At 31.0% G+C, this 11,091-nt stretch overlaps 1 non-coding gene across 1 annotated transcript; it reads left to right on the forward strand.

Annotated features, from left to right (window-relative positions):
• The first annotated feature begins 472 nt into the window (after positions 1-472).
• Positions 473-579, forward strand: LOC113176723 (U6 spliceosomal RNA). The gene has a single exon (XR_003300088.1). It is a non-coding gene; the product is annotated as a U6 spliceosomal RNA (small nuclear RNA).
• Positions 580-11,091: the final 10,512 nt, after the last annotated feature.

The following is an 11,091-nucleotide window of genomic DNA, read 5'->3' on the forward strand; positions in this document are numbered from 1 at the left end:
AGAAATAAGCCAAATGACCTTAACCTCTGCACTACAGAGGGGGCAGCTGCCATACACACCCTCAGGCCACCCAATATCACATCAACTAGACTACAATATCTCTATTTAGATGCTACATCTTACTGGAGGGAGCCCCCACTGAATTCAATGGCATTGGATATTTGAAGATTTACTTGAGGAGTGCATGCAATATTAAAACACTACATTGACTGCTAAGTTACAGACATTTAGGGATAATCCTCTCTGACCCATCAGAAAGTTAGTATGTATATGGAAACACCAAAGATTTGGGCGTTCTATAATTGTATGAAAGTTGAGCTGGTATGATTACTACCTCAACATCTAGAGAAACAGAGGTAAAGCCAAGGATTGGTGGGCATCCTCTAAAGGTCCCAAATCCTGATAAAATCTAAATTAGGAGGACTTAATAAGAAACTTCTTACCTCAGCATAGAATATCAAAAATAGCTTTAGTTCTCGCTTTGGCAGCACATGTACTAAAACTGAAATGATACAAAGAAGATTAGCATGGCTCCTGCATAAGAATGACATGCAAATTTGAGAAGGGTTCCCTATTAAAAAAAAGTTCTAATATCAATTTTGATCTTAGAGATATTATATTTTTATTAAATAGATGTTTCCCTATTATTCAATATATTTTTCAGTATTGCAGCCCTTGACCTAATTGACTGTTTATCATCTAATATTTCAAGACATTAACAGGAATAATTCTATTTTTGCTTCCCTAGTGGAAGTTTATATTTGCTCCTTTGATTTATCTTTTTCCTCTATCATTACAAGTTCCTCTCACAAATCCTCCCCAATTTTTCTTTGGTTTTATCTTAGTTTTTATTATTTTTCTCACTTAACATTTCTCTTTCTTTTTCCTTTGCCCATTTTTTCTCTTTTCCCCTTTTCAACTCTATGTAGTGTTATCTTTAATCATTAATTATGCAACCAATGAAACATTAAAATTTTATAATTGTATTAGAGAAACTCTGCAGAACATTTTCAATAAATCATCTTTTCCTGAGGTTTGTTAGTACATGGATTTGTTCTGAAGTGATTGCTTTTAATAAAGTTTAGTATATTCTCTCAAAGCAGTGCTGATACTGGACACAGCAGAGAGTACATATTGAGTAGGACCGATGTAATAAAAGAAATTAAAGAAGTTACATTTATACATAAAAGGAATCATGATTAAGGATCCTACAAGTATTTAAAGGATAATAAACAATTGTATTGATACATTGGACAGCATGTAGGAAATAGACCAATTCTTTACAAAGCACATTACCGTAACAAAATCAGGATAAAATATGTAATCTGAATTGTCCTTTTACCTCCAAAGATATTGAATTCACAACTAAAATTTTCCAAGAATGGAATCTTCAGGACATGATGATTTCTTTGGACAGCTATGACAAACATTTTATGAAGGCCTAACACTCTTTTTTCTACAATTACTTGCAGAAAATAAAAGAAGAAAGACTATTTCCCAACTCATTTCATGAGGGCACTATTACTACTCTAATGTATGGAAATGAAACAAAACAATATAAAATTATAAATATATACATTTATGTTTAAGTAAAATTATTAACAAAATATTAGGAAACTGAATGAAATCATGGACAGAAAAAAGTGTGCATCATAACCAAGTAGAATTTATTCCATGTTTCCAAACCTTGTTCAAAATTTGAAAATCAATTATATAATAATACATTATGTCCACAGCCTTAAAAAGAAAACTAGTGTAACATTATCAATTGATGACAACAAATGTTTGAAATTTAGCAGTTAACAATGTCCTTTTAACAATAAAATTTTAAAGAGTTTATATTAGAATTTCCAATATAGAGATAATCAAAGACCCCAACATTCCTTATTATATGATATATCTGTTCTTCTTATTTGTTATCAATTTTCCCCTGAAAACATTAGAAGTTCTAATACTTCATGAAATAAAGTACTGCAGCTTCTATTTTTCTTGAAAATGTATTTATCCAGTTGGTTCCTACTCTCTAACCCTTTATGTGTATATCCACAGTTATTTTTATTTTATAAGTTTTTGAGGAGTTAAATACACATAATTTATAATTTTAATAATTTAAATTGTAAACTTCAGTGGCATTGAGTGTGGTCACAAAGTTATATAGCCACTCACTACTAGCTTTGGAAATTTTCATCACCCAAATGGAAAAACATACGCACTGAGTAGTTATTTCCCGTTCTCATTTCCACCATTTTCTGACAACCCCTTATCTGTGTTGTGACTGGTGGATTTAAATCTTTGGGATATTTTATATAAAAATAGTCACAATATATGTTTCCTTTTGAGTGTGTCATTTTACATTTAGCATAGTGTTCTCAAAACTCATCAATGCTGTAGTATGCATAAGTAATTTATTCACATTTTACCATATTTTATTTATTCATGTATTAGTTGACAGGCATTTGAGTTGTTTCCATATTTTAGTAATTGTGAATATCATTGTTGTTAACATGTATTTACATGTTTTAAATAATTTCTTTTCAATTATTTTGGATTTGTACTTAGGAGTGGAATTGATGGATCACATGGTAATTCTGTTTGAGTATATGTCAAACTATTTTTCATGCAACTTGCACTATTTTTCATTCCCACTAATAATACATACATTATTAGTACTTTAACCACATAGACACCAAAATATTTAAAAATACTTTGGAATATATAATGCACAATCAATATTCTCAGGGAACTTATATATTATTTATTTGCTTATTAAAATTATGAAGACTTGGGCTGGGGATACAGCTCAGTTGGTAGAGTGCTTGCCTTTCATGCACAGAGCACTGGGTTAAATCCCCAGCACCACAAAAAATAAAATAAAATAAAATAAAATTATGAAGACTAAGAAGTCAAAGATCATGATGAATATAGCTTTTATTACTTCATAGTTACTAGAACAAGAATACCCAGCAAGAAATTCTACCAAGCAATGGCCATATTCTGCTCTTGCTTACTTCTTTGAACATCTCAGCTGAGAAGAATTACATAACCATAACCCTCTCTGACTCAATCTCTGGTGGGCACTACATCTGAACAATTGGGGGAAGAAATGTACCCAATTGATGCTACACCCCAACATATTTTAGTTCCACCCCAACAGCTTGTGCTCTCTGATATCCTGTTCCTAATCTTTCATGTTCACTGTAGCAGCTGAGAGAAATAACATAACTTGTGCTGCCACCACAACAACATGGGTCCCTTGCATTGTTTGCTACCCTGCTGTGAAACTTGTCTGATGCAGTGCTGACAAGACCAGGTGTAAGTGCCAAAAAGGGAGTGCTGCGATCCCTACTCCAGGGTCTCTCCACAAAGTGCCTGGGAAAAGACACTATGGCACTCGTCTTTAAATAAATTCAACACTGAATAACAAACCAATAGCCCAAGATACACATTTAGGAGAAAAACACTAGCTAAGAAGACCATACCATAAAGTGGAAGAGATGTACAATCAAACAGAAGGGCAAATTTCTGTGTGTGTGTGTACCTTGTGTGTGTGTGTGTGTGTGTGTATACCAACTAAAGATCATAGCTTTTTGTACATTATACCAAATATATACATATGAGTTAATGAAATTAAATGTCTGATAAAGAATGAAAAATTAATTTTTTAAAAACTCAATGAGATTGAGAAGAGTAAAAATAAACCATTAAAAGAAATTAGGAAGACAATTAAGGATATGAATAAGAAAATCAACAGACAGCTTTTGAAGTAGGACCAATAAAAGATCTTAGAAGTAAAGCACTCAAAAAGTCAGGTGAAAATTTCTGTTGAAAGCATCAACATCAGTAAAGGTCAAGAAGAATAAAACACATCAGAACTTGAAGACAGATTGTTTTTGAAATATCACATTCAAACAAAAAAAAATAGAAAGGAAGAAGATCTTTGGGACATCACTAAAAGATCAAACAGCCTCATCATTGGCACACCTGAAGGGGAGAAACTAAGGTAAAGTGCATTGAAAAATTACTCAATAAAATAAAAGCAAAAACTCCCTGATCTTGGGAAATACATGAATACCCAGATATAGTCAGTCTGTAGATCCTCAAAGAGACATGAGGAGAAAAGATCACAACAGCAACATACTATGATCAAACTGTCAAACATATAAAACAAAGGAACAATTTGTAAATCTGAAAAGTGCTTAGTTAAATTAGATAAAAAGAGAAAGAATTCTCAGCAGAAATCTTACAGGCAAGGAAGGTAGGAAATGATGTGTTTCAAGTCCTAAAGGAAAGTAACTGCCAATCAATACTTCCACACTCAGCAAGGATAGAAAAAGAAATAAAGACCTTTCAACATAAGCAAAAACATAGGGAATTCATGACAACCAAACCAGTTTTACAAAATATACATAAGGGAATTCTACGTCCAGAAGTACAAGCTAGATAACTATTCAAGTGATAGCATGTGAAAGTATAAATCTTACTAGAATAGTTGCTACACAAATGAGAAAGAAAAAAAAACATTTTCAGTGAAGTAAACTATTAAACAACAAAGCTGAGTAAGAGTGGAAGAAATAATAGAAATATTCAAAACATCTAGAAGAAAATTAGAAACAAATGCCAAATGCCAAAACCTTTCAATGATAATTCAGAATGCAAATTATCTTAATTCACCACTTAAAGAGTCTGGCTAAATGGATTAAAAAGCAAGACCCAGCAATATGCTGCCTATAAAAACCTATTAAAAATCCCTCACCTTACCAGTAAGTACACATACTGACTTAGTGAAAGGATGAAAATGATAAGAATTATATTCTTAATATAGCATGATTTTTTTTTTCTTAAAGAGTCTTAACATAGCATGATATTATCTGTTGCTTAGTTCCTTCCATAGAGCAATTTTAAAGAGTTTAGTCGGAACATTAAATCAAATATAAAATGTCTTTTACATGATGGAGAATGTTTATAGGGAGGAGTTTATTCTGGAGCTTCTTTGGTACTATGGAAAATAAAATTGCAGATAAGCTTTATGTTAATGTTCAGTCTATGCCATTGAGAAGAAAAATTAAGGAAACATTATTTTCCATTCATGAAAACTTATTTCATCTTTTTATCTGTTTTAAAAATGTGCTGGTCTTGCTTATAAGGCTAATAGGAAATTTAGCCTTTCTCTAGTTCAACTGTCAAGTATAGGAACCAGTTGTATGTCTTCTTTTTATTTATTTATTTATTTATTTATTTATTTATTTATTTATTTTTTACATACATGACAATAGTGTAATGAATTACACTCACTCTTACCCATTTACAGCTTCTATGGGTACTGCTCACTCAAGAAAGAACTTGAGTTTGCCTTATTCTGAATTTCCCAATGAAATGTATGTGGTGGTTTTAATTATTTTTTGAGCAACGTCAATATTTAAGACTCCGTCATTATGTCACTGTGTTTTATTGGTATATTTGTTTTTCAGATGGTAAAATCAACATTATAGGACTTTAGAAATAACATCAAATTCAGGAAATTAATAGTTCTAGACAAAAGATGGAAACATTTAAATTTCTATGCAAAGAATAAAAATGTTTCTGTACAGAATTTTAGATGATTACAATATTACATATGGCTTCTAAATATAAACAATATGGTGATTATGATATAAAATAGAGTCAATATATTTCTTTTTGGATGCATTTGAGTTATATTTTATAAAACATTACCATCATTTGAAAATGTTTTACCAATGAGTTTCTTTCAGGATCTGATAAGAAACTAAAATGTAAAAACTATGGCAGTTGGTCTAATCTACCAATAATTACAGTGACAACAAGTATAATAAGAAAAAATGAAATCCAAAAATAAAATGCAAATTGCAAAACAACCAAAACCTTTCCATAACATATAAACAGTAATAAAAAGGTCAAAGGAAATTTTTTCCTTTAAATGAGATAGACAAACTGATGAAACATGATACCCTAAAAGATATGGTTTTTGATGCTTTTTTTCCCTAAAAAACATTCATATTTGCAAAGAAGAAAGAAAAACAATTACACCCATAAAAGACAATTGAAAAGACACAAAGTAACCAAGGTTGAGTGGAAAAAAGATAAGGGAAGTATTTATTAAAATAAGCTAAAAATAAGATTACATTGCATATTTTAAAAAATATTTTAAGAAATAAATCCAGGTACCTATATGCTCCACTTGCATGTCTGTGAAAATATTGGTGGAAATTTTCATGAATTTAGTAAGTAAAGAAAAAAGAAAAAAAAAACAATACAAATTATTCTTGCTTAAAGTAAACCAAATTCAATTAAATCTATTCCAGTAAAAAAAAGGGGGGGGAGGTATTATTTAGGGATGAAAAAGTCACTATTAACTTAAATTTTGGAGTCTCAAAATCATGTGTATCTTAAAAAACAAAGGGATTCTCATGCTTTTGGGACTTTTGCTTTCTACTTAACTAGTATTTTATACACTTATTTTGTTTATTTAGTTGTTTTTTTTAATGTGGTTCTGGGTAATGAACACAGTGCCTCACACATGCCAGGTAAGCACTCTACCACTTAGCCACAACCCCAGCCCCTCTACTAAACTAATTTTGTATATATTTGAAGTTCATTCAATTGTAGATTGTGTACATCAGCAATAAAATCAACAATCTAACTTAATCTTTATATTGTTATTGATAGCTTCTGAACTGTTAGCATTGCATGTATTGTTTATATTCACTAGTTTCATGAAACCTTTTCACTTAACTTTATGTTCATACTATAATTCAAGGAGCTGGGGCTTAGGAAGAGGCATCTCAAACATACCTGCCTTCAAGTTTCTTAGAGAGTGGTTAATGAGGGAACACGTAGTCAAATTGCAATAATCATATTAAATATATATAAAATAGATAAATAAAAACAATCTAAAAGCTTGATCCTACAACAGATTAAGGGGATTTTTAATATCTCCTGTATGCTGTGCAACATGAATCAAATTAATTATTCTGTCAGCAATTTCAGTGTTTACTCATTGTTTTGTGTGTGTGTTTTAAGTACATTTGATTGAATAAGTCACCTTATAAAATGTATGTTTTTCTTATTTTTTACTGAATATTTTCATGTTGAATTTCTCTTGAGAGATAATAGTTGGATTCCAAATTCACATTTAAGTAGAGATTATAAAAACTTATATGTAATACAATATTTGCACAATTCTCTGTATAAATGATGTACAATTACAGGTTTTGTGAAATATAAGAAAATAATCTGAAGTTATAGTGATTATGAAAAATAACACATTATATCTTATATATCCAAATATTATTGTTTTAATATACTACAAGAAAAGAGGCTGTATGTGGACAGCAATAACATAACCATTATAATCATTAAGGGGATGTTGTCAGACTTTGAAGAAAATTTTTAATAGAAATGATTTTTGCAAGGAATTTTTGGGAAAAAGACAGATTCAACTCTGAATTGGATTTGGCAAACAAAGAAACATCATTTTAAGAACAAAAATAAGGACAAAATGAAGCACTATTAATAATATGTGACTGTAATGACACCTGTCTCATTTTCTGATGTACCATATAAAATGACTCTGAGGAAAAGTTTACAGTATCCCTCTCTAAAATGCTAAGCTCTGGTAGAATCATTAGAATAAGTAAGTATCCTTCTAAAGCTGATATTCTAAAGTTGTCAGTGCTCATTTGCATGTCAGAAATCAGCCATCTCTCTTTATAGTCACATCTTTTATATGTGCCATTTACACACACATCCATAAATATACACAGTCATGCACATTAATTTACATATTTAAGGTTAGCATTGAGAGTATTTACCACATGCCTCATGGAATATGGATTTAAATGTGCTCTGTAATATCCTGTCTCCTTAGTTGTTTTAAGCTTGAGGCTGTGTATGAAGACACCACCACCCCAGTGCCGTGCTGTCGCATAAATATTCTCTCTTACCTCTGAAGTTTTCCACGTCTACAGCAGCAGTGCTAGGGGTCAAACTCACAAAGGTGCTGTCCCCCAATTGCAGCAAACACCGCCATGTGTTGTATGTTTGATGAATTAAAAGGATGCTGCCAACTTAATTACACTGTAACCCTTCAATAAAGGAAGGGCAGAGCTGATTAACTAGTGAATAATTGGGGGCTGATTGATGGCTCTCTCCCTCACTGCTGAAGGCTGTATATATAATTATTTTGCCTTTGGGCCTAATTTTGCCACTGTTAGCTTCCACTTTTGTCATCAGTTGTAATTTATAGTTGAGGCCTGCAGCTTAAAAAAAAAAGATAGAAAATGGAATATCTCTGATCCCTAGATAAGTCACCTGCAAAAGGCCAGCGGGCAGCCTTGTACATCAACATTTGCAGCCATTTAACAGTATTAACACTTCATGCTTAGAAAATAATATTGTAATTTGATAATAATCATAAGATCAGATTTTTAGCTTAAAATTATTTGCATCACTGAGTAGTTCTGAATGTACTTTTAGGGAAAGATCCATTTGTTGTAAGTCAAAAAAATTTTTAATGTACTTTCCCCCCAATTTTTCCTCTTTTTATCGCACTAACAAAGTTGTAAACATTTTGTTCTTCAAAAGCAACAGGGTATAATTCCTTCAAAGAATGTTTTTTTTTTTAATCAGTAATCTTTAATCATCTTAGACATTACCAGTAAATGACCAACACAAGTAAAACTCAAACCAGCACTGGGGCTATGGAAAAATACAAAGTTTTTAAGCATTTAAAGTGTACAAGGTAAGGCAAAATTTGAAAAATATATAAAAGTTAATGACAGTAATTAAAACCCTGAATATATCATTCAATTTCAAGTATGCACTGTGAAACATTTCTTTCAAAATGCTATTATAAAATATACTGATTCAAAGAAAACGAATCATTCATAACAAGATGAGTTTTGATAATCCTTAAAGAGTTATGAAGAAACTAGCTCCTTAAAATAGAGGGAGACAGAAGACTAAAGAAACATTGTAAAGTTCACTGCTCTCTTAGCCATGCTATACCATGCAGATGGCTTTACATTTCAGATTTTTTCATAATGATAATAACATGTTAGACACATATTTTTGTTACCCATCCATTAAATTGCAGCACCAGCAAAGCTTCTAATTTATAAGGCAATGTACACAAATTCTCTAAGATTCCCTTTGTTGTTTTGTCCTCACTGAAAACTCCCTAGCTTATGAATCACAGATGATTTGAACATCCTTTCAGTCAAAGCTCAGTAGTATGCCAGTGGGCACAAGCCAGGAAAAAAAAAAAAAAGATTGATATTTGCCCTCTCTTCTTATCTGCACTTGATTTATAAGTCAGTGTGAGTATGCAAGAGAAATAAAGGCAAAGGCCTTGATGCCTCCCCGTGGAGAATATGCACCGTTTGGATTGAAGGCATGAAAGAGGGGAAATTAATGGTAAGCTGTTCATCTGTCACTACTGCCAAGCTGATGGTTTTGCAGAAAAGGCGAGGACTATATGACATGCCCTCCAGTGAAGGGCAAGTCTGTCCGCTATTCTCCTATTATAAACACAATGCTCTGCGTCTATGAGGAATTTAAATTTAAAATAAGACTGTACTTTGGTTAGATAATATTTACACTAGTTTACTTAATTCTTTTAAAGTATTAACTTGTAGAATTCTGCTTGCTTTAAAAGAAGGAAGAAATATTTTCCATTTCTCCTCTTCCTTTCATTTCTCTTTTTTTCCCCTCTCTCTTTTTTAAATTTAAGTCAAACCTTCTGCTTGACAATGTGGCTTGGCCCTTTTACATCTGGCTGCATTTTTCCTGCTGTCACATTGCAATGAAATGTAAATAGCCCATGAAGATTAGGCACATGCAAAATGGGAAGTATTTGGTTGAATTTCACTATACAAAATGCAGAAAGTAATTGCAAATTAGAAATTATAAGCTGAATTTCACTTTATAGAATCACACTATGAAATATTATAAAGAACATAGATAACAGGAAAAATATCATAAATAAAAGTTCTATCTTCTATGGAAAATCAATAAAGCCATGTTATTATTGAAATGATTTATTATGATAAATACCTCATATACTGATGGAAAACTCTGTTTTGAATGGGAAATAAAGTATCAAAAATCCATAGCTATATTTAAAGTTTCATATTCTTCATTCAAATTCTGAATGTGAGAAAAATGTCTATTTTATTTTTATAAGAAAAAGGTAATTTTTATAAGAAAAAACTTATTTTTTTGCTATTGAGATTGTCTTCACTATCTGATGAATGTTTCATAGCAAATCAATGAAGTAAGAGAAAAAAGACATTGGCAATATTTTCAAGTAGAGAAAAAATAAAATAAATAAGCATATTTTTGTTATTTGATGAATGTGTGATCTATTACTTTATTTGAATTAAAGAAATTTTTCAATAGCCCTTAAATATACAACAACCCAGAAAACAGAGATATTTCCATTATGTTACAAATGTACTTGAGGTAACAACTATAAACTATAATAGATATGATTCAAGGAACTGGTAATTCCTTGGGATTAAAATATAGAAACCTTAGGTTTCCATTCTGTAAGAAACTTATATATGTAAAATTCAGTGTGCTTCCTTGTATTCCAGTAGTGAAATGAAATAAAATAAATTGAAAAGAACTATACTAATTGTAAGTTAGTATACAAGACTACTAAATTGAAAAATTAAACAAGTGAAAAAATATTCCGTAAACTCCTCAATATGAAGAAATAGTAATTACTCCTGGATATAAAGAAATAGTGTGATTAAAGGTTATTTGATCAAAACTTTGAAATGGGATGTTTTAAACTTAGGGAATGGGATGGGGCATTCATTTGAGAGAGAATTCTGGCAAGAGGGTATTTGAAAAACAGCAAGTATACTAATGTAGCTGAATTGAAAGAGATACAAAGGAGAGTACTAAGAGATAAAATTGAAAAAACAGGCTTGATTTATACTATATAGAGGATTTATGCCATGAAAATGAATAGCTCCTTATTTGGTAAACAAGGAAGATCACAGAAGTTTAGTTAATAAGAAGGCAAACATACTTAATATGAATTTATTTATTGAAATTTATTTGGTT

Source organism: Urocitellus parryii, chromosome X (genome assembly GCF_045843805.1).
Source record: "Urocitellus parryii isolate mUroPar1 chromosome X, mUroPar1.hap1, whole genome shotgun sequence".
Lineage (NCBI taxonomy): Eukaryota > Metazoa > Chordata > Mammalia > Rodentia > Sciuridae > Urocitellus > Urocitellus parryii.